The sequence below is a fragment of the Rutidosis leptorrhynchoides genome, chromosome 4, assembly GCF_046630445.1.
Source record: "Rutidosis leptorrhynchoides isolate AG116_Rl617_1_P2 chromosome 4, CSIRO_AGI_Rlap_v1, whole genome shotgun sequence".
NCBI lineage: Eukaryota > Viridiplantae > Streptophyta > Magnoliopsida > Asterales > Asteraceae > Rutidosis > Rutidosis leptorrhynchoides.
In genome coordinates, this window is record NC_092336.1 from 21155147 (window position 1) to 21182040 (window position 26894).

Consider the following 26894-nt stretch of genomic DNA (forward strand, 5'->3'; position numbering starts at 1 on the left):
ATTGCAAAATATACCTTTTTATCAATAACCGTAAAAATATATAACTTGTAAATCTTTGTCGTGGATAATGATAGGTTTGACGACTGAATTTATCTCTACCTAATCGATAGGAAACAAAGTTTTAAGTTTGAAAATTAGTTGATTTAGGGGTATACAAAAAAATAGAGTGTATTTTAATTTGTGTAATTTTTATTTTTCATGTACTTGTTCTAAAAATTAAAAATGTTAATATTTTTAACACAAAAAAAATAGAGTGTTTTTATTTTTAATTTGTTTTCGAAAAATATTAAAAACTTTAACTTTTGATGGATTGAATTTTATAAATTGAAATTAATAATTTATAAACGGATTAAGATCAGGTGTAACAACCGAATTTCCGTTACAAATATAAATTTATAAAAGATATTTTAAAATTTAATTGATTTTAAATTAAGTTAAAAAAAAAAAAAAAAAAAAGACAAAGCTTACGCGAATCGTGTAGACCTACACGAAACGCGTAAGGTCAAAAATAGCTGAACATAACAGACGGGCAGCAGTCTGTTCTTTACACACTCTTTTCATTATTTAGGCTGCTGTAAACGAGAGGAAACCCCAAAAATCGCCAAAATCACACCCAAAACTTAAATTAACACTTCCAATCTTCTCCAATTCTTCAATCTTTCAACATGCCTAGATTGGTAAGGGTCCTAAACCCATTTTACCTCATGTTCTTCAAATTTTTCATTATATTTCTTTATGGCTTTAATCCGAATTATATGCATGTTCTTGTTGATTTTTGCTTGATTATTGCTATATCTATGTTGTTAGTAAGATAATAAACCCGATTAGCATGAAAAATTGATGTTTAATTGGTTATTGAAAAATTAGGGTTTATACAAATTGGGGATAATTGGGAAATTGCTACTGAGGTGTGTTATTTTGGTTGTAATTAAATGTTTTTAAGTGTTTTGTCAGTAGTTATAACTCTTGAACATGATTTTGTTTGTTTGATTTTGTAATTTTTAATTTTAGTATGATTTTGATAGTTTTTGTCATTTTAATGAATCAAGTATGAACTTTAATGCTATTAAGGATTGATTAGAAGCTGAAATACACGCAATGTGATTGAATTGAATTAGATACACTTAGATAAATTGCGTGTTTTCACTTGTGAATTAAACTTTGCATATGAAACTTGATTTTTGATTTATGATTTTGGTTTGTTTCTGTTTTGTTTTGAATCATAGAACTAAAACTTCCAAAGTTGTTGAAATAAATTGATTCATGTGGTGTTGAAAACAAGTTTGTAGGTTGAATTTAGACTCTTTGCTAACATTAACACATCCTATTGGGATGATTTTCTTGTTTTAAAATGTTATGCAGGGACCATTTAGAATGAGGGCATTTAACCAACAACAAGCACAAGATCAAGTTACCCCCGAAATGGAACAACAACTCTTGAACCTACACCCGATCCTGCAATTTCCTAACGAATTACATCAAAGGGTGCAAAAAGTTAAGGATTTACTCATTCTGGTAAATCGAACCATCTCTCCAGTTTACGTTGTTGATTGGGATCCCCTAGGAGACCCAGTCAACTTAGATACACCGATAAGGGAAATTTTAACCCAAAGTTTCACGAATGAATTTGGGGAAATTAGGTATTATAATGACTTTGAGAGATTGTTTAGATTGAATTCTCCTGTATATAGAGAATTGTGTTTGGAATTTTACTCTACCGTTAGGATGAATATAAACCCGGAAAATATCGAAGATACTAGATTTCTACAATTTCGACTGGGTGGGGTAGATAGAGTAATGTCCCTAGGCGACATGACTTTGGCTTTAGGGATTTACGACGGTAATGAGATAAATGCTCCAGGTTTTTGGGAATATATTTTTACAGGAGCTAGGTATACAGGAGATTATGATTCTTTGAGCGTCTGGCGTTCTTTTTCCCAAAAGAATACATATGTAGCAGGCCAAGAATCATACCTTAAGATCACTGATGTTCGCTATCGAATAATTCATAAATTTATAGCGAACACAATTAACCAAAGGGCATTCCTTAATACAGATAAGATTAATTATGTTGACCTTTGGTATTTGGATGCAATCAGAGATAGGGATACATTTATTAGTATACCCTATGGAGTGGCCTACTTTTTGGCCCATATAGGTAAGGGTGCTCGAGGATCCAGTGACATGTCGGGGGGTCACTATGTCACGTGTTTGGCAGCTTGGTTCAGTCTCAACCCGAACGAATTAGATCCTCCAATCCAGCCGATAGATCAACGGGTTCGTACTTTAGGATTGGAGGTGTATAAGACAGCTAAGGCTATACGTGTGAGGGGTGGGGTACGTAGTTTAAGGCAACAGGAAGTTGCTACTCACGCACCTATGGAGGAGGATGATGAACCCGCGAGGGAAGCTAGGAGGAGATGCAGAGAGATAGATCAGGCAAGCTCGTCTCATACAGGTACTTCTGATTTCGATATGCTCCAAAATTCTTTTAACGCATTGAGTTTAGATGTACGTAACTCATATCAAAACTGGGGAGTGAGATCAGAAGACCAGTATACTGCTTTGTCTCGACAATTGGGGGATATTAGGCATACCCAACTAGATCAGTATAATATTCTGTCTAACATCCGATACGATCAGAGGGGTCAGGGAGCACAATTAGAGTGGGCGCATCATCAGGCATATTTATACGCGTCTAACCCGCAGAATTACGCACCCTCAGACTATCCTTCATACCCCTAATGGCAGACACCCAATGACCCTCTACCTCCACCATATGACCATAACGCCGCCATAGCCGCGAGTCAGGATGCATATAGGCGTTTCTACGAGGAACAACGCCTAAACGAACAACGGCAGCGACAGCAACAGGAAGAAGGCGATCAGGGAGGCCCGTTTTGGAATCCATTTAACTAGTTCTATTCTTTAAAACATTTTTATTTTTATGGTTTGTAATAACATAATTGTATGGTGTGTATTGATACTTTTTATGTTTCTTATGTTTTATTATATATTAGCAAGAAAGTAGTGTGGGGTAAAAATTGTTTTGTACGATTGAAGTACAACCCCATGTTTTGTATGTTTTTAACATGGTTTTGACAGGTACAGAAGAAAATGCAATTAGACGAAACGAAACATCGAATTACATTGTGATACAAACATTGGATATAATCATAGGTAAAACAATTTGAAAATCCAAAACGGTTAACAAAGGATGTTCCAAATACTTCACACTTTTTGTCCTCTCAAATTTATACATTATTATCTGATTTTATGTAATGAGGGCATTACACAATCTCAAGTGTGGGGTGGGAATATATAAATTCTCGAGAACTTATAATTTGGTGATTTTTATCAAGATTTATAAAATTTTTAAACAAATATATCAAATGAATTTTTAAGGTAACTACGAGCGATTAAAGCATAGGTGTCAAAAAACCGAAATTATCGTCTCAATACATTAAAAACGCATAAGTTTATTTGTTTAAAACCTATAAAAGAAAACCAATTATAACAAGAATTTATAAAACCTTATGTTGAGAACCATATATCACATGTTTCTATGAAGTTATTACAGATATCATTGCTTTGGAACGTATAAACCTGAATATTCCACTATTACGAGTAATAGAGGATGAATCAAGTCCATCCCGTAAGGAAGTAAAGTCTTCCAAATTGACACACTTGCTAACTTATGTTAGAAGATGTAGTCCAGAACAGCTGTAGGTTGACGAAAAATCTTGAAAAGTCATCCCTAAGATCGGCTGGAAATCCACCTAACCTCAGCATCAAACAGGGTTTTTGGTGGTCAGACTTATCCTAACCATGAGAAGGATATGTTTCGTACAATGGGGGGGCACAATGCAAATTAGCTTTTAAGACTAATGAATCTAATCCCCAGATGGATGATCTCCGTAAAGATCAACTGCATCTATGTTTGACCGCGGTCAACATACATATGCCATAACAAATTGAGGTGTGCAAACTCATGGTTCACCGATGATATTTGGACACGATATAATTTTGTTCTAAAACTTATGCTATTTTATGAATTATATTGTGTAAAACTATTTTTTGGACATTCGGCTTCAAGTTCCATGATACTACAATCATGGGGGCGAATAGCTTGCTAATCGCCGACTGAGACTTCGGTTTTCAGTTACCCTCAACCGGAATTTGAGGTTAAAACCGGAAAACGTGTCTAGTGTAAAAACTAGCATGACATTTTATAAAATCATAAAACGTTTTCACAAGGTCCAATTTTCCCTAAGGATCCAAATTTTTAAACCTTAATCACGAGTTTCATGTTTGTTTCTGTTGTCAGAATTTCGTTTCGTGTGGTGTGCATGTGATTCAATAAAAATTGTGTAGTGTGCAAAACTTATTCCATATAGCGTGTGTTTCATTTCGTGTAGTGTGTGTTGTGTGATCTAATGTTCAATAAGAAAAAATATATAATGTTCTAATTCTGTTCAAAGATGTAATTGCTTGAGGACAAGCAACGTTCCAGTGTGGGGTATTTTGATATTGCTCTAAACATACATATTATTCGACGCAATATCAGTTATATTTCATCAGCTTTTATCATTTAAAAAGACATTCAACGTATAATATTCAAGAAAAACGACAAAAGTGGACAAGAGCTTGCTATTTGAAGAAACGACGATAAAACGATAGTTTTAACCAAATTTATATCAAGAAAAGTTTATCCGAATGAAAGTACAAGATAGATGAAGAAAAGAGTTCAAATGGAAAGTGCCAAGTCAGTACACGTCGATACGAGGTCAACAAAGAACAAACGAGAAAATAAAAATATGAAAACTGCCATTTACTCTTACGCGAATCGTGTGAGTTTACACGAAACGCGTAGTAATTTGTTCTTACACGAATTGTGTAGCCTCTACACGAAACGTGTAATGTTAGGCCGAGTTTAATCATGGATCAGAAATGGGGCGGCTGCTTTTGAGATTAAAAACTATTCTTTTTCCTAGTGCTACAGCAAATGGGATGGCTTTTTGACCAACTATATCACTAATCCTCAATGTTAAATACGGAGTAGCAGTCAGTGTACAAGGGTGTGGTGACAACAACAACACATACAACAATTACTATACAGAAATATAGTGTCATTTTATTACTTTGTATTAATTTCAAGGTTCAAATATTTAGGTAGTTTTAAATATTAAGGGTGTATTGTTCGTGATTAAGGGTGTTATTGTACGCGTGAAAAGGGTGTTATTATTGTAATTTTTCTACCGTTTGAAGTTAATGAAAGTGAAGAATTTTTAGTAAGTTTACTCTGTTAAAATTATCATTGTTATTATGTTTGCATATTTATATTTTTATGTTTACCTTAGTGTAATGAATAGCTAAATTTCCATAGTGTTTGCTTAGATGTAGAGCCCCTAGTGAAATGGATTGTTATCATTTGTAAAAGTTAAAATGTAACTTTAGTATTTTTAATATTGAGCCTAGTTAAAAGAACCATTATTATGTAATTAGGTATTTAACCCTTGCCACTTAATTTATTAAATTTAAATAACGAAAGTTGTTTTTATTTACATAAATTAAGCTTCAACATTAAAAATGATCTAGACGAATTTATGGATAAGTTATTAACATCAATTTAGAAATAAACTTCGGTGGTTTGGGTAATATCAATAATTATATGATAGTGAAATTATAAAAAGGGAAACCGTTATAATTTGGGTATTGGCGAAAGTCAAAACTAGGCTAGGTCTCAATTTAAATACTTAGGGAATAGTAGCTATCTAAAAAAAAGAATCCGATGAAAATTAGATTTTATTTAGTTAGTCGTAACCTTATATTTATTCGAAAGAAAAATATAAAGTTTAATACTAAAACATTTTAATAGGGCTTAAAACTCAAAACAATCCATGGACCTAGGGGTGACACATTTAAGTAAACACTCCCATTTATCCCATTATTATTTCTTGTAAACTTATTATTATCGTTATTTACGAATTATTAGTATAAAATATAAAAAAAATACATAAAAATACTCGAATCTGTATCAGTTAGTTTTGTCACATCGTATTACACATACGCGAATCGCGTATGCATACGCGAAACGCGTAAGCCTTAAACCCGGCTACAGTACCAGTAGGGTTAAAATTAGGGTTTTAATTATTTAATTAGTTTAAAATTAGGGTTTTAGCCTTTTTACTATTATATTTAGGTTATTACTATATAATTTATATTAGTTCTTATAAAATACTTTAATACATGTTAAATCCTAATAATTAGTGTTAATTATAATACTTTATAATTAGAAATTAGTTTACAATTAGTTAATCATTTTAATTCCTTTTAATTTGTATTAATCTTATTAAACATGTCATTTAGTTAATTTAAATAAATTTATATTATAATTGCTCAAAACAAAATTCTAAACATATAGTTTTATTAAAAGTTACTATTTTACTAATTACCATTTAGTAATATAATTAATGCATCATAATTAGTATAATTTCATTTAGTTCCTTTTTAAGTTAATTATTGTAATCTTGTTATTTTATTTAGTAAATTAGTTTAAGTTATTTTCTTTTACTGTTATTTTATAAATTCCTAATCCAAAACCCCCTTTAATTAAGTTTGACATCAAAGACTATTAAAAACCATTAAACACTCCATCTCCCTGTGGAACGAATCGGATTTACCGACAAACTAAACTACACGGATAGGACTAGTTGCCTATATATGTGTGAAATCAACCTGAATTCAATAAAATACCACATATACAATAAATCAATTCGTGTAACAAAACAACTCAAATACGTTCATAAATAAAGGTTACGTTTCACCACCATCAGCTAGGATATGATTTGTATAGAATTATTAATATTTCCCGTAGCTACAAAAATAAAAAAATATCCAATCTTGTTTTACCCATAACTTCTTCATTTTAAATCCGTTCTGAGTAAATCAAATTGCTATGGTTTCATATTGAACTCTATTTTATGAATCTAAACAGAAAAAGTATAGGTTTATAGTCGGAAATATAAGTTACAAGTCATTTTTGTAAGAGGTAGTCATTTCAGTCGAAAGAACGATGTCTTGATGACCATTTTGAAAAACATACTTCCACTTTGAGTTTAACCATGATTTTTGGATATAGTTTCATGTTCATAAGAAAAATTATTTTCCCAGAAGAACAACTTTTAAATCAAAGTTTATCATAGTTTTTAATTATCAAACCCAAAACAGCCTGCGGTGTTACTACGACGGCATATGTCCAGTTTTACGGTGTTTTTCGTGTTTTCAGGTTTTAAATCATTAAGTTAGCATATCATATAGATATAGAACATGTGTTTAGTTGTTTTTAAAAGTCAAGTTAGAAGGATTAACTTTTGTTTGCGAACAAGTTTATAATTAACTAAACTATGTTCTAGTGATTTCAAGTTTAAACCTTCGAATAAGATAGCTTTATATGTATGAATCGAATGATGTTATGAACATCATTACTACCTCAAGTTTTGTGGATAAACCTACTAGAAAAGAGACAAATGGATCTAGCTTCAAAGGATCTTGGATGGCTTGAAAGTTCTTGAAGTAGAATCATGACACGAAAACAAGTTCAAGTAAGATTTCCACTCGAAATAAGATTGTTATAGTTATAGTTATAGAAATTGAATCAAAGTTTGAATATGAGTATTACCTTATATTAGAAAGATATCTTACTGTAAATAAGAAAGATTTCTTGAGGTTGGATGATCACTCTACAAGATTGGAAGTAAGCTAGCAAACTTGGAAGTATTCTTGATTTTATGAAACTAGAACTTGTAGAATTTATGAAGAACACTTAGAACTTGAAGATAGAACTTGAGAGAGATCAATTAAATGAAGAAAATTGAAGAATGAAAGTGTTTGTAGGTGTTTTTGGTCGTTGGTGTATGGATTAGATATAAAGGATATGTAATTTTGTTTTCATGTAAATAAGTCATGAATGATTACTCATATTTTTGTAATTTTATGAGATATTTCATGCTAGTTGCCAAATGATGGTTCCCACATGTGTTAGGTGACTCACATGGGCTGCTAAGAGCTGATCATTGGAGTGTATATACCAATAGTACATTGATGTGGTAGCGGAGTGGTATAAAATAGTTATTAATTTTAGCAGAAAATACTATTAAATACGATACAATTTTACACAAGATATTTATTTACAGATGGGATATACCTAAACCTTGCTACAACACTATAGGCAGTGTACCTAATCGTACAGTAGTGTAGTTTTTAGTAAGTCCGGTTCGTTCCACAGGGAATCTTTTTAAACAAAGCTTAACGCTATATTAGTTTACTTTTATAAAAATACAAATATATATATATATAAGTAATATTATTATTATAAAGGGGGGTTTTTACCGTTTAATGACCGGTTTGTCGATTTTAAAACTTTAGTCGCAGTTAAAACCAAATGTAAAATATTAAAAATGAATACAAGACTTAAGTTAAAGCATAAAGTAAATAACGATAATGAAATTGCGAATAATAAAAGTGCGATAAAATAAACTTGCGATAATTAAAAAGTACGATAATTAAAAGTGCAATTAAATACAATAATAATAAAAATGCGATAATTAGAAGTGCAATTAAATATAAAATAAAGGAAATTAAATATGAAATAAAAGAATTATGTTTATTTAAACTTCCGTAATCATGATGTTTGACGTGTTGATTTTAATTTTATGCCCATGTGTTAATTGTCCTTTGTCCTGAATTATTTAATATGTCCGTCTGGTTTTTGTCCATAACAGTCCATCAGTCATAAATATAAAGTGCGAGTGTCCTCGTCAAATTATTCTTATACCCGAAGTTAAATATTCCAACTAATTGGGGACTTAAACTGTAACAAGATTTTAATACTTTGTTTAATAATTACACCAGGATGTCGACTGAGTGTAACCCAAGGTTTTAATATTTTGTTATCAATTATACCAAGTGTCCTTGTACATAATTTCACCCCTGTTTTAATTATTCTAGTGGCTATTAATCCATTCCCGTGTCCGGTTAAATGAACGATTATTCGTACATATAAATACCCCGCCCATCGTGTCCGATTGAGTGTATATGGTAATTTATAGGGACGCCCAATTGTAAATCTTTATATTAACATTAACAAACTATCATTTAGTTAAACAAATATAAAGCCCATTAATAGCCCATAGTCTAATTTCCACAAGTGTCGTTCTTTTGTCCAAACCCCAATTATGGTACAAAGCCCAATTACCCAATTTTAGTAATTAGCCCAACATCATGATTACTTCGTTTTAAATAAGCATAATAATAACTTAGCTACGAGACATTAATGTAAAAAGGTTGAACATAACTTACAATGATTAAAAATAGCGTAGCGTTACACGGACAGAATTTTGACTTACACCCTTACAACATTCGCTAACATACCCTTATTATTAGAATTATAATTAAAATTAAAATTAAAATATAAATTATAAATATAAATATATCGTATATATGGAGAGAAGAGAAAAATGGATGATGATTACGATCAGAATGCGCGAGCTTTATAGGGATTTTCTGAAATTGGGGCTCCGCGACTCGCGGCCTTTTTGGCCTTCAAACTCCGCGAGTCGCGGAGTTTGAAATTACAGCTCAGATACTTTGGAGTCTTTCTTGCCGACGGATTTATAAATATATATAATAAATTAAATAATTATAAGAATTATTTAAATATTATATTATATTTATGTGCATAGTTGATTTGTAATTTTTAGTCCGTTGCGTCGAGCGTTGAGAGTTGACTCATGTCCCAATTCCGGATTTTCGAACGTCCTTGCGTACAATTTAATATCTTGTACTTTGCGTTTTGAATCTTGTACTCTTGTAATTTCGAGACGTTTCTTATCAATAATTGGAACCTTTTTGATTGTCTTTTGTACTTTTGAGCTTTTTGGTCGTTTGCGTCTTCAATTCGTCGAATCTGTCTTTTGTCTTCACCTTTTATTATTTAAACGAATATCACTTGTAAATAGAACAATTGCAACTAAAAGCTTGTCTTTCTTGAGGAATAATGCTATGAATTATATGTTCGTTTTTAGCATTATCAAATATTCCCACACTTGAGCGTTGCTTGTCCTCAAGCAATATCGTCTTGAAATACTAGTATCACTTCTTTATTCTTCACACTTTGTACATCAGTGATTTTCTATACGGCGGTTTAAACAATGGTAGTAACGATATGGTTTACAGTCTCACATGACTATAAAAATTTAGATCCATTAAGGAAATTGGATCTTTATGAAAACATTTGATCTTTTGAAAATTAAATCTAGTTTTTACCCTAGATAAGTTTTCCGGGATAACCCTTTACCGGTGTTTGCAAAATATTTTTGTGGGTTTGGTGGGTTTCAGTTTTGAAAATTTTAGCTCAAAACTTATGGTTTTGTGTCACCCACTTGCTAACCTTGTATTTGGAAAGCAACACGTTCAGTTCACTTGTCCCGTATATTACCTTTCGGTAAACTACCGTCCGGTTGAAAGGAAAGCGTTGAACAAGCAACTGTTAAGGCAATGTCTCCTGACATGCTTTTAATTATGGTCTATAACGTGTCGGACGCAATTACTATCCTTCGTAGGAGCAATAGTAAAGCTCACCCTTATAATTTTTCGGTATGGCACAAGGTCCTGTCTTTGACCACTATGCAACCACCGTTCTTACGGTTGACACCCGTTTTAGTTCAGGTGACCTAATGAATTCCAGGTGAATTCCTAGGATTTTACGTTCAATGGTAATGAACGCATTGAAAATAGGGTTTTCAGAAAACAAATCGGTTTGTAATTTTGATCAAAATATTTTCTCGTTCAAGCTCGAGTTTAGATATCATTGAATTCCATGAGTTTGAATTCTCAATCTTTAAGGTCAATCTCTATGATTGAGTAATATCAGTCTTAAAAGCTGATTTTTAATCTTTAAGGAGATTATCCTTTCTGGGGATCTGATTCATTAGTCTTATCCGGCTAATTTGCATGGTGCCCCCCCCCCATTGTACGAGATAAATCCTTCTCATGGTTAGGATAAATCTGACCACTTGGCGACCCTGTTTAATGCTGAGGTCCGTGGATTTCCTGCTGATTTTAGTGATGACTTTTCTGGATTTTTCGTCAACCTACAGCTGGCCTGGACGACAACTTCATGACCTAAATCAAGAAGCGCGTTTCTTTTTCGGAAGACTTTACTTCCTTTTAATGATGGAATTGATTCATCGTGTAGATCCATCTCTTCTTTTCTTTCATCGGGTAAAACAGTTTAGTTTAGTCCAAAGCAAAAGTATTTTCAGTTATTTGTTACAGATATATGTGACATATGTTTAAGATAACTTGGTAAATTTTCCCACACTTGGCTTTTATTTTCCTTTTTATCGTCCTCTATTCCATTTTAAATGAATTTTAACATTTTGGTTTGTTTCTCAATTTATGTCCTTTCCGAGGTAACAATAATTTCGGTGTTAAAACCTAGTTTTATCGTTCATAAATATGTATAAACATGATTTTGAGTTCATTTAATTGAAAATTTTGAAAATTTTTACTAGAATTGGGTAGTCAGTATATAAGACCAGGGCTGTTCTTTATTATCAGAGAGCACTAGATTCTAATACAACTACTGCTTTACTAGTGTTTTTAATGGTAACCAAGTGTATAAAGTAAAAAATTTTAAAATCCGAAAGAATTTAACCCCTTCCCACACTTAAGATCTTGCAATTCCCTCATTTGCAAGAAATCAGGAATAATTTAAATTATTGAGGGTGATGTGTGTGAAAATGATTAAATTTTTACCAAAGTTTCCAAATATATTGGCGTTTGTTTGCTGAATGATAAATGGTGCACATCATTTGTTCATTCCGTCTTGTTGTTATTTCACATATATTTTGCATCTTGTCATCAAAATTAGTTGCTTTTGCTGAACTTAATGCCAGTCTTTGAAAATGCGTTGTTTTACCCTGTTGTGTACATAAGATAAACTGCAAACATATATACATATTTTTGAAGTTTGGTATATTACCCCACATTCAAAAATTATTAAAATCTAAGAATAAAAGTTAGACAATTATAAAAACTATTACAATATTAACAAAAGTATTAAACGTATCAATCATTACAAATTACAAAATAAATAAAACTAAGTATACTAGGGATGATACTGGTACCAATAGGGGTTCCAGGCATAACCATAGGTGCTATAGAATGCTTCGGCAGGGTCATACGTAGGATACGGTGGCTGCATCTCTATAGACCAGGGAGGGAAGATGGGTTTCGGTGTAGGAATATAGTTTCTACCTATATGTTGGCAATGAGCTATGATTTGGTTCTGATGAACTTGCCAATCTTCAAATGCTCTCTGTCTAGCATTTTCGTACTCCTGAGAAGCTATAAACCTTTGCATTTCTTGCATCTCATTCCCCCCTCCTACATTACCTTGCTGTTGGTTTCTCTCAACCTGTGGATGTCTACCATGGTATGGTACTGCGGCGTTATTTCGCCTTTTCAAAACTTTTGCACCATGGTATACATTTAAACCTATAGTATCGCGGGGTTCTGGTTCTTCTACTAATAATCCCCCCCAACTTATATCCACACCGAGATATTTACCAATCAAAGTAATAAAAATACCACCTCCTATTATGCTATGCGGTCGCATCCCCCGAACCATAGCTGATAAATAATAACCCACACAATACGGTATACTTACAGCACTTTGTGGGTCTCGAATACACATATGGTAAAACAAATCCTGTTCATTTACCTTTTCCTTGTTTTTACCCCTTTGTGTAATCGAATTAGCTAAAAACCTATGAATCACTCTTAATTCGGCTCTATCTACATCCAAATAAGAGTAATTTCCCCCTTTGAAACGGTGATGGCTTGTCATTTGACTCCACACACCGTGTGTATCAAAATTTTCATCTATCTTTCTACCGTTTAGTATCAACCCTCTACAATCGGCAGATGCTAACTCCTCAGGCGTATATATACGTAACGCCTGAGCCATGTCTAGTAAAGACATGTGGCGCATCGAACCGCCTAACAAAAATCTAATAAAAGAACGATCGGTTAAACTAGCTACCCGATCATTCAACTCTATACTACATAATAATTCTTCACACCATACTTTATATACAGGTCTACGCATGGTGAATAAACGTACCCAGTCATTAAAAGAAGAATTACCATACCTCTGTACAAGTAATTCCCTAATTGGCCCGGCCAATTCTACAGCTTCTAAGGGTCCCCATTCTATGACCCTTGGTACCTCAACAACCTTAGAATGAAGAGTATGCAAACCCCTTTGATATTTTGGATAATCTATCCAAAGTCTGTCAAATCTCAGGTTCGGATGCAACTCTTCCAAGTGCATATCAGAAAAGGTCATGACTGGATGAGGTATATCCTGCTTGTAGTAGTTATCCACTTCCTGTTGTCATGCATTCTCAGCAGGAGCATTGCGAGCTTGGGATGAAGATTCACCCCTTTCAGTCTGCAAAACACATCAAACACAATTTTTGTGCATCCAAATATGCATTAGTGTCAGCAAAATCATCAATCAAAATAATTACAATGACATGATCAATTTATATCAAACTTAAGCTCATTTTCACATTTTTATCAAATCTACACTTTTTCAAATAAGCATATACGAAAATGTTCGCCAAGTTCATAAGCATTCAACTCAAATAACATGTCAAAATAATCATTACTAGCAATTAAACAAGTTTCAAATGGCATTATCTTTCAAAAATCAAGTTCATGAATTTTAGACTTGAAAAAGTCCACTTTAATTCTCAAAATCATGTTTAGGCTCAAAGTTTGGATCATTTAACTACCTAGACATGTTACACTACTTAATTTAGCAACAATTCATGACAAAAATCGGCCATAACCTGTTTATATCAAAAAGCCCTAAATTTGCTCAAGAACACAAACCCTAGATTACTCAAAATTTGAAGTTTAAGGCTTCTAATCATGTTAAACAGCATCAATCTAGGTTATACAAGCATAATACATAAACAATTTAAGCCTAATTACACTAAAAAGCATCAAAATCAAATTGGAAAAAAAATTGCTCAAGAACACTAATTTCGGATTAAATGGTGTTTAGGTGTAGAAATTTACCGTTTTTCTTGAGTAATTCCTAGATAGCATCCTTCTCAACATGATTTTAGTAAAAGATTTGGTGATTAACGGTTAAAAATTGTGATTTTGGGGGTGTTTTTGGGTATTTTTTTCGGAGTATTTCGCAGGTTTTCGGTTTTGGGGAGTGAAACTGAGCTGTTTCAGCTCGTTTTATTTTTTTCTGTAATCCGGTCCTCCCGCGAGTCGCGGCAATTAAGCCTTCAAACTCCGCGACTCGCGGAGTTTGCTTTTTTTTTTTTTTTTTTTTATAATCATTAACTTATAAAACAATTAAGTACTTAATTTTAAAATTTTGTTTCCCTTGTTATTTAGGACGAGGTCGTTTCGGATCGATGTCCTAGTCCGTCCCTCGACAAAATTTAAAAATTTGTCTTTTTGTAGCGATTGTTTTAAAAGCTAAGATTTTTGGGTTTTTTAATGTTTTTGGCATACTTTAATTCAATAAGATTAAAAACAATGATAATAAAAGTTCTCGTCCCTCCCTCGGGTAAAGCAATTTCGGTTCAAAGACCTAGTCTTTAACTTATGACGAATTTTAAAAATCATATTTTTAACTTAATGAGATAAAGTAAATTTTTGTTTTTAAATTCACACAACTTAAATATAAAATTCAAAATTAATATTAAAAATTCACACCAAACTTAAAATTTGAAATGCATAAAATTAAAAATTCATATTTTAAAAATAAGAAAAAAAAAATTCACACCAATCTTAATTTAAAAATTCATATTATAAATTCACACCAAACTTATATTAATTTTTCAAATATTCACAATTTTAAATATATTGTTTTTACAAAGTTTACAATATTAATTTAAGATTTAAATATTAATTTTAAAAACATGGTAAAAATAAAATTAAAAATCTTTTTGGCTTTTTATCCCACTTTAATCAATCAAATATTATCAAAAATATGCGCCCCTCTTTTCGATAAAGTAATTTTGGTTCCAAAACCTAATTTAACTCATGACGAATTTTTGAAATATTTTAGGTTGATTGTTTAAAGATATTTATGCCTTAAGAATAAACGTTAAATTTCGCAGTGATGTAATAAATTTTTGAATGATATCAATAATTTCGGTCGCCAAACCTAATTTTATTCAATACCAATTTAATACTTTTTAGCGAACAAATTAGCGTTTATTATCAAAAGGTTAAAAATAAAAATAAAAATAAAAACTGTACAGACATACCTGTGAAATAGATTTCTTAGTTATATGATCTATCCCATTCATAAGATAGTCGGTTTAATTGGTTTTCCATGGCTACATAGGCGTAACCTCGAGCATTCAGTGTCTTTTCTTCTAAACATATGAACGGTCCGTCTCTGCATAAAGTAACAAATTCAGTGTTTGAATATGTTTGATTATTTGAACATTTACCTCCATGTGACCATTTTCCGCATTTGTGACATCGTTCTAGGTGTCGTGCTCTTCTTTTCGCTGCGGATTTTGATTTTCCTTTACCAAATTGTAACTTATTATCTTCGCATCTGGATTCTTTTCTAACTCCGTCCATTCTTTCTCTGATTACTGATACTAATTCACTCGGGAGTATGTCATTATTACGTTTAGTGATCAAAGCGTGTAGCATTAGACCATGGTTTAGTTCACAGGTAGTCTTCATTTCGTAAAAACCTAAAAAAAATAAAAATTCAGAATGGGGGGAAGAAGACTAGTTCTTTAGGGTCTGCTAGGGAAAGACCATTCGGGTTCCATTTTCGAGAACTACACGAAAACAGACAATCTAACTCTAACAGAAATACATATTATCCTTTAAAGACTTGATTCTCCCCACACTTAGTTAGCTGTGGTGTCGAAATTGTGATTAACTTCGTTGTCGACTTCCATCGGACCATGTATGTAATGTTTAACTCTGTGACCATTAACTTTAAATTCAATCCCATTTGAATTTATTAATTCTATCGTTCCGTATGGGAAAACTCTTTTGACTATGAATGGTCCAGACCATCTTGATTTCAATTTTTCAGGAAATAGCTTGAATCGTGAATTGAAAAGAAGAACTCTGTCTCCTTCTTTAAATTCTTTTGAACTTCTGATTCTTTTATCATGCCATTTCTTCGTTCTTTCTTTATAGATTAACGAATTTTCGTATGCTTCATGTCTTAATTCTTCTAATTCATTTAGTTGACTTAATCGTAGACGTCCAGCTTCATGTAAATCAAGATTACATGATTTCAAAGCTCAAAATACTTTGTGTTCAATTTCTACTGGAAGATGACATGCTTTTCCATAAACAAGTCTAAAAGTTGTGGTTCTAATTGGAGTTTTGTAGGCTGTTCTAAAAGCCCAGAGGGCATCCTCCAATTTAATGGACCATTCCTTCGGATTTGATCCTACGGTTTTCTCTAGAATACGTTTTAAAGCTCGGTTGGTATTTTCAACTTGTCCACTTGTTTGTGGATGATATGCGGTGGAGATTTTATGAGTTACTCCATATCTTTTAAGAACTTTCTCAAGTTGATTATTACAGAAATGAGTACCCCGATCACTTATTAAATCTTTCGGTGTTCCAAACCTTGCAAAAAGACGTTTTAAAAAGTTGACTACAACTCGTGCATCGTTAGTTGGGAGAGCTTGTGCTTCCGCCCATTTAGATACATAATCAATGGCTACGAGTATATATAGATTATTATGAGATTTTGGAAATGGACCCATAAAGTCAATACCCCAAATGTCAAATACTTCACATACTTGGATGACATTTTGTGGCATTTCATCACGTTGACTTATTTTTCCGGCCCTTTGACAAGCATCACAGGATTTGCAAAGAAGGTGTGTGTCTTTGTAAATTGTAGGCCAATAGAATCCAGCATCATAAACTTTTCTTGCTGTTAGTTGAGGCCCATAATGCCCTCCTGTTGGTCCTGTGTGACAATGGTTTAATATTTTACTAGCTTCATCTCCAAATACACATCGGCGTATTATTCCATCGGGACAACTTTTAAACAGATGTGGATCTTCCCAGAAATAGTGTTTTATATCACTGAAGAATTTCTTTCGTCTTTGGTACGATAATTCTTTTTCAAGGAATCCACATACTAAATAATTTGCATAGTCTGCAAACCATGGGATTTCTTTATAATCTATCTTCAATAGATATTCATCAGGAAAGTTGTCTTTTATGGCTGATTCATTTAGAACTTCTAATTCGGGATTTTCAAGACGAGAAAGATGATCAGCGACGAGATTTTCTGCTCCTCTTTTATCTCGGATTTCAATATCAAATTCTTGTAAGAGTAAGATCCAACGGATTAATCTTGGTTTAGCATCTTGTTTCGAAAATAGGTATCTAAGAGCAGAATGGTCGGTATAGACCACCGTTTTTGCTAGAACGAGATATGATCAAAATTTGTCAAAAGCAAAGACAATAGCAAGGAGTTCTTTTTCAGTAGTTGTATAGTTCGTTTGTGCTCCTTGTAACGTCTTACTAGCATAATATATAGGTTGAAATCGTTTTTCAATCCTTTGTCCTAAAACGGCTCCCATTGCAAAATCACTTGCATCGCACATTAGTTCAAATGGTAGATTCCAATTTGGTGTTATCATGATCGGCGCATTAGTGAGTTTCTCTTTAAGAATATTAAAAGATTTGATACACTCATCTGAAAAGATGAATGGAGCATCCTTTTCTAGGAGTTTATTCATAGTAGTGGCAATTTTAGAAAAATCTTTTATGAAACGTCGGTAAAAACCGGCATGCCCTAGAAAACTCCTAACTCCTCTAACATTGGTGGGATGTGGAAGTTTAGCAATTACATCTACTTTAGCTCTATCCACTTCAATTCCTTCTTTTGAAATTTTATGTCCAAGAACGATGCCTTCTTTAACCATGAAATGGCATTTCTCCCAATTAAGTACTAGATTTGATTGTTCGCATCTAATAAGCATTCGTTCAAGATTAACTAGACATGATTCAAATGTATCACCGAAGACTGAAAAGTCATCCATGAAAACTTCCATGCATTCTTCTATCATGTCATGAAAAATCGCCATCATACACCTTTGAAAGGTTGCAGGGGCGTTACAAAGTCCAAATGGCATGCGTTTGTAAGCAAAAGTACCATAAGGGCACGTGAATGTGGTTTTCTCTTGGTCCTCGGGTGCTATTGGAATTTGAAAATATCCGGAAAATCCATCTAGAAAACAATAGTAACTATTTTCGGCTAATCTTTCCAACATTTGATCTATGAAAGGTAAGGGAAAGTGATCTTTTCTGGTGGCGTCATTTAATTTTCTATAATCAATACACACACGCCATCCTGTTACAGTCCTAGTAGGAATAAGCTCATTTTTCTCATTTGTAATGACAGTCATGCCACCCTTCTTAGGTACGCATTGAACTGGGCTTACCCATGGACTATCAGAGATTGGATAAATTAGACCTGCATCTAGCAGTTTAATAATCTCTTTCTTAACTACATCTTGCATATTAGGATTTAGTCTTCGTTGGCGTTGCACATACGTTTTATGACCTTCTTCCATAAGGATTTTATGTGTGCAATACGAAGGACTTATTCCTTTAATATCATGAATCTTCCATGCAATGGCTGGTTTATGAGCTTTCAACACAGAAATGAGTTGTGATTTCTCATTTTCAGTAAGAGAAGACGATATTATTACAGGTAATTCAGATTCACCATGTAAATAAGCGTATTCCAAATGGTTTGGAAGTGGCTTTAACTCTAATTTCGGAGGTTCTTCTATCGATGATTTATATCGATATCTGTCTTCTTCTTTTAGCATTTGAATTTCTTCTGTTGTTGGTTCATATCCATTAGCTATAAGTGTAGCTAACATTTCAGCTTCATCAATTGGTTCATTACCTTCTCCTAAAGAACATTCTCCTGTTCCTTGTAATTCTGGAAATTCTTCTAATAATTCTGCATGTGCATCTATAGTTTGAATATAATAACATGTATCATCTGCAGATTGTGGTTGTTGCATTGCTCTATCAACTGAAAAGGTAACACTCTCATCCTCTATACTTAGGGTCAGTTTCTTACCGAACACGTCTATCATTGCTTTAGCCGTGTTTAAGAATGGTCTTCCTAATATGAGAGGAACTTGAGAATCTTCTTCCATGTCCAGAACAACAAAATCTACAGGAAATACTAAAGTACCAACTTCAACTAGCATGTTCTCCATTATCCCTCTAGGATATTTTATTGATCTATCGGCTAGTTGTATGCTTATTCTGGTTGGTTTTAATTCTCCAAGGTCTAGTTTAGCGTATAGTGAATACGGCATTAGATTTATACTAGCACCTAAGTCTGCCAATGCTTCTATTGAACTAAGACTACCCAGAAAACATGGAATTGTGAAACTTCCTGGATCAGATAGTTTTTTTGGTATCTTATTCAACAGCACTGCTGAACAATTAGCATTCATAGTAACAGCCGAGAGATCTTCCATTTTCTTTCTATTTGAGATTAGATCTTTCAAGAATTTAGCATATCTAGGCATTCCTGAAATCACATCAATGAAAGGAAGATTTACATTTATCTGTTTAAACATATCCAAGAATTTGGATTGCTCGACTTCAAGTTTCTCTTTCTTCATTTTACTCGGGTAAGGAAGTGGTGGTTGGTATGGTTTAACATAAGGTTTAGCCTTAGCTGTGTTATCTTCATTAATCTTTTCAACTACCGGTTCTTTTTCCTTATCTTGATCAGGTTGTGGTTCTTGTGGAGTAGGAATAGCTTCATCAGAAGTTACAGGTATTTCAGGTGGTTTAAGTGTTGTACCACTTCTTGTGGTAATAGCTTTAGCTGTTTCATTCCGGGGGTTAGCATTTGTATCACTAGGTAGACTTCCTGGTTTTCTTTCACCTATTAACCTTGCTAGGTTACTCACTTCTTGTTCCAGATTTTGAATAGAAGCTTGTTGATTTCTAAATGCTTGAGCATTTTGTTCATTGGTTTGTTTCTGAGATGTGAAAAACTGCGTTTGAGTTTCAACTAGCTTTGTCATCATATCTTCTAAATTCGGCTTTTTATCATCGGTTTGTTGTGGTGGTTTGTTTTGAAAATTCGGTCTTTGCTGATTGTAATTATTATTGGATACTTGTTGATTGCTAGGACCTTGTTGGTTGTTGTATGGAATATTTCTGTTATAATTCTGGTTTTGATTGTAAATCGGTCTTGGCGGTTGATAATTATTCTGATAATTATTTCCAGGCCTTTGGTTTATGTATGAAATATTCTCTCTTTGTTCCATTGTTAATTCAATACTGAGACAATCTTTTGTCAAATGTGGTCCTCCACACTGCTCACAACTAATTCGTATTGAGTGAATATCCTTAGTCATCTATCTTTGTGGAAATGGAATCTAAGTCATGGCTAGAATCGGCTCTAGCTGCTTTAGATGATCTAACGATGTCTTTTTCTTGGTGCCACTCATGTGAGTGGGAAGCAGTGTTATCAATAATTTTGTAAGCATCAGTTTCGGTTTTCTTCATAATAGAACCACCAGCTGCTATATCTATGTCTTTCCTTGTAGTGATGTCGCATCCTTGGTAGAATATTTGTACTATTTGACAGGTGTCTAAACCATGTTGCGGACATCCTCTTAACAACTTTTCATATCTTGTCCATGCCTCATATAGAGTTTCATTCGGTTTTTGTGTGAACGTAACAATTTCTGCTTGAAGTCTTACGGCTTTAGATGCAGGAAAGAATTGTTTAAGAAATTTGTCAACTAAAACATCCCATGTATCAATCGCCCCTTCAGGTAACGATTCCAACCAATCTTTGGCTTCTCTTTTTAAAGTCCAGGGAAATAACATGAGATATATCTGTTCATCCTCCACTTCTCGGATTTTAAATAGTGTGCAGATCCTATTAAAGGTACGTAGATGTTCATTTGGATCTTCCTTCGGCGCACCACTAAATTGGCATTGATTAGTCACCATGTGTAGAATTTGTCCTTTGATTTCATAATCTGGCGCATTAATGTCTGGATGAGTAATTGCGTGACCTTGGCCAGTGCGTTTAGCTCTCATTCAGCCTTCCATACTTAAAGGTTCCAGATTCTCCATAATTGAATTTGTTGAATCGGAATCACTAGAGGATTCTGATTTAATGGTTCGTTCCTCAACAATCTCTGTTTGAATGATTGGTGGTTCCGGAGGAAAGTTTAATGGTTCGGGATCTACGAACCGTTCCTGAATATTCTCCGGATTCTCAATTGTGAGGTCGGGTTCAAAAAATGAATTATCGGAAATTTGAACTGAAGTACTTGGTCGACTGGATGACGATTCTAAAGAAAAATCAACGGCGGTTATATTTGCTAAATGTCTTGATCTAGTTACAGGTGGTGAACGTCTTGCTCGGTGCATTCACTGAATATCCTATTAGTTTTTAAAAGGAAAGAAAAATTATAATAAGTTATCCAACCAATAGACTTTTCTGATTTTGCCCACGTTTCGAATAGCCAAAAGATGCAGCAGAGGGGCAGGATTCGTTTGGTCTCAATATAATTGAGGACTGTTTGGCTCCAATAACCCGGTCCACGTACAAATCCAACTATTACTACGAACCAGAAAATTTTGATGTCTATTAATTTAACCACTTAAAATAAATTTTCGTAATTTTAAGAAATTTAGATAAGAAGTAGAATAAAAATCTATGTCCTAAAACTAGAATAGCGAGAAATAAGAAAGAAAAAGAGTTCGTCGGAAAAAAAAAATTGAAAAAGAAAAATGGTTGAAAAATAAAAGGTGACGGAAAAATAAAAGAAACTTATAAAAACTTAAAAATACTTGACTAACCTAACCTTATTACTACAACTAACTTAAAATTATAATCGCAAATTGAGATTACTAATTGGAATGATAATTGATACATAGGTAAAAGTCGTCTAAAAATATTAAAGCTTACAAGAAAAACTAAATCCCAAATGGAATTAACTTAAAAAGAAACTAAAACTTAAAAAGGCGTCGCAAAATTCTAAAGTACCTAAATCTTAGTCTAGAGAAAAAGCACTTAAGGAATTCTACGGCAAAGACTAAAAATCTAGGAGTAAAAATGACTATGGCAAAAACTAAGTTTAAAATTAAATATGAGCGAAAAATACAAATATTACGTTAAAACGATAAAAAAACAAAATATACAAATATACAAAAAGTTGTAAAAAAAATACAATTTTTATAAATATTATTTTTATATTATTTATTTATTAAAACTACTAATTTTACAATTTAATAAAACTAATTAATACTAAATACATAAATTAAATAAAAAAGTAAAAGTTAAAATAAAACTAATAATAATAATAATAATAATAATTAGGGTTAAATAATAATAATAATAATTAATTACCCCGTAATAAATGCAGGATTAGGGCTTCTGTCGAGGGGTGTAAGGTTTACTCCGCGAGTTGCGGTATTCAAGGCAGTAAACCCCTCGAGTCGCGGGGTTCAGAAATACCGCGAGTTGCGGTATTCAAGGCAGTAAACCCCTCGACGTGTTTTTTTATTTTTTTTTATTTTCTATTTTCTGTTTTATAATTTTCTGTTTTATAATCTAAAAGTTATATATAAAAACTTATATTTTTACAAACTAAAGATACTTTATAAAACTTAAATATTTAACAAAATCTTAAAAATATACAAATTTTCTGTTTTTTTTTTTTATATTTTCGAATATTTAGAACGTATTTTTACAAAAACGTACTAAAAGTAAAAAAAATTTTTTATATATATATAGTGTTGCGCTTCCGGCTTTTAAGATAGTCCCCGGCAGCGGCGCCAAAAATACTTGATGTGGTAGCGGAGTGGTATAAAATAGTTATTAATTTTAGCAGAAAATACTATTAAATACGATACAATTTTACACAAGATATTTATTTACAGATGGGATATACCTAAACCTTGCTACAACACTATAGGCAGTGTACCTAATCGTACAGTAGTGTAGTTTTTAGTAAGTCCGGTTCGTTCCACAGGGTATCTTTTTAAACAAAACTTAACGCTATATTAGTTTACTTTTATAAAAATACAAATATATATATATATATAAGTAATATTATTATTATAAAGGGGGGTTTTTACCGTTTAATGACCGGTTTGTCGATTTTAAAACTTTAGTCGCAGTTAAAACCAAATGTAAAATATTAAAAATGAATACAAGACTTAAGTTAAAGCATAAAGTAAATAACGATAATGAAATTGCGAATAATAAAAGTGCGATAAAATAAACTTGCGATAATTAAAAAGTACGATAATTAAAAGTGCAATTAAATACAATAATAATAAAAATGCGATAATTAGAAGTGCAATTAAATATAAAATAAAGGAAATTAAATATGAAATAAAAGAATTATGCTTATTTAAACTTCCGTAATCATGAAGTTTGACGTGTTGATTTTAATTTTATGCCCATGGGTTAATTGTCCTTTGTCCTGAATTATTTAATATGTCCGTCTGGTTTTTGTCCATAACAGTCCATCAGTCATAAATATAAAGTGCGAGTGTCCTCGTCAAATTATTCTTATACCCGAAGTTAAATATTCCAACTAATTGGGGACTTAAACTGTAACAAGATTTTAATACTTTGTTTAATAATTACACCAGGATGTCGACTGAGTGTAACCCAAGGTTTTAATATTTTGTTATCAATTATACCAAGTGTCCTTGTACATAATTTCACCCCTGTTTTAATTATTCTAGTGGCTATTAATCCATTCCCGTGTCAGGTTAAATGAACGATTATTCATACATATAAATACCTCGCCCATCGTGTCCGATTGAGTGTATATGGTAATTTATAGGGACGCCCAATTGTAAATCTTCATATTAACATTAACAAACTATCATTTAGTTAAACAAATATAAAGCCCATTAATAGCCCATAGTCTAATTTCCACAAGTGTCGTTCTTTTGTCCAAACCCCAATTATGGTACAAAGCCCAATTACCCAATTTTAGTAATTAGACCAACATCATGATTACTTCGTTTTAAATAAGCATAATAATAACTTAGCTACGAGACATTAATGTAAAAAGGTTGAACATAACTTACAATGATTAAAAATAGCGTAGCGTTACACGGACAGAATTTCGACTTACACCCTTACAACATTCGCTAACATACCCTTATTATTAGAATTATAATTAAAATTAAAATTAAAATATAAATTATAAATATAAATATATCGTATATATGGAGAGAAGAGAAAAATGGATGATGATTACGATCAGAATGCGCGAGCTTTATAGGGATTTTCTGAAATTGGGGCTCCGCGACTCGCGGCCTTTTTGGCCTTCAAACTCCGCGAGTCGCGGAGTTTGAAATTACAGCTCAGATACTTTGGAGTCTTTCTTGCCGACGGATTTATAAATATATATAATATATTAAATAATTATAAGAATTATTTAAATATTATATTATATTTATGTGCATAGTTGATTTGTAATTTTTAGTCCGTTGCGTCGAGCGTTGAGAGTTGACTCATGTCCCGGTTCCGGATTTTCGAACGTCGTTGCGTACAATTTAATATCTTGTACTTTGCGTTTTGAATCTTGTACTCTTGTAATTTCGAGACGTTTCTTATCAATAATTGGAACCTTTTTGATTGTCTTTTGTACTTTTGAGCTTTTTGGTCGTTTGCGTCTTCAATTCGTCGAATCTGTCTTTTGTCTTCACCTTTTATTATTTAAACGAATATCACTTGTAAATAGAACAATTGCAACTAAAAGCTTGTCTTTCTTGAGGAATAATGCTATGAATTATATGTTCGTTTTTAGCATTATCATACATACATCTAAAAGCTGTGTATTGTACGAGTACGAATTCGGGTGCATACGAGTAGATGTAATTGTAAGCATTTTTGTTAAGTAGAAGTATTTTGATAAGTGTCTTGATGTAGTGACCCGAACTTTTCCATGTTTATATATATTAATTGAGATTGATATTTACATGATTAAATGTTTCCAACATGTTAAGCAATCAAACTTGTTAAGACTTGATTAATTGAAATAGGTTTCATATAGACAATTGACCACCCAAGTTGACCGATGATTCACAAACGTTAAAACTTGTAAAAACTATATGATGACATATATATGGTTATATATATAGTTAACATGATATTATGATAAGTAAACATATCATTAAGTATATTAACAATGAACTACATATGTAAAAACAAGACTACTAACTTAATGATTTTGAAACGAGACATATATGTAACGATTATCGTTGTAACGACATTTAATGTATATATATCATATTAAGAGATATTCGTACATCATAATATCATGATAATATAATAATTTAAAATCTCTTTTGATATTATAAACATTGGGTTAACAACATTTAACAAGATCGTTAACCTAAAGGTTTCAAAACAACATTTACATGTAACGACTAACGATGACTTAACGACTCAGTTAAAATGTATATACATGTAGTGTTTTAATATGTATTCATACACTTTTGAAAGACTTCAATACACTTATCAAAATACTTCTACTTAACAAAAATGCTTACAATTACATCCTCGTTCAGTTTCATCAACAATTCTACTCGTATGCACCCGTATTCGTACTCGTACAATACACAGCTTTTAGATGTATGTACTATTGGTATATACACTCCAATGATCAGCTCTTAGCAGCCCATGTGAGTCACCTAACACATGTGGGAACCATCATTTGGCAACTAGCATGAAATATCTCATAAAATTACAAAAATATGAGTAATCATTCATGACTTATTTACATGAAAACAAAATTACATATCCTTTATATCTAATCCATACACCAACGACCAAAAACACCTACAAACACTTTCATTCTTCAATTTTATTCATCTAATTGATCTCTCTCAAGTTCTATCTTCAAGTTCTAAGTGTTCTTCATAAATTCCAAAAGTTCTAGTTTCATAAAATCAAGAATACTTTCAAGTTTGCTAGCTCACTTCCAATCTTGTAAGGTGATCATCTAACCTCAAGAAATCTTTGTTTCTTACAGTAGGTTATCATTCTAATACAAGGTAATAATCATATTCAAACTGTGGTTCAATTTCTATAACTATAACAATCTTATTTCAAGTGATGATCTTACTTGAACTTGTTTTCGTGTCATGATTATGCTTCAAGAACTTCGAGCCATCCAAGGATCCATTGAAGCTAGATCCATTTTTCTATTTTCCAGTAGGTTTATCCAAGGAACTTACGGTAGTAAAACTATGATAAACTTTGATTTAAAAGTTGTTATTCTGAGAAAATGATTTTTATTATGAACATGAAACTATATCCAAAAATTATGGTTAAACTCAAAGTGGAAGTATGTTTTCTAAAATGGTCATCTAGACGTCGTTCTTTCGACTGAAATGACTACCTTTACAAAAATGACTTTAACTTATTTTTCTGACTATAAACCTATACTTTTTCTGTTTAGATTCATAAAATAGAGTTCAATATGAAACCATAGCAATTTGATTCACTCAAAACGGATTTAAAATGAAGAAGTTATGGGTAAAACAAGATTGGATAATTTTTCTCATTTTAGCTACGTGAAAATTGGTAACAAATCTATTCCAACCATAACTTAATCAACTTGTATTGTATATTATGTAATCTTGAGATACCATAGACACGTATACAATGTTTCGACCTATCATGTCGACACATCTATATATATTTCGAAACAACCATAGACACTCTATATGTGAATGTTGGAGTTAGCTATACAGGG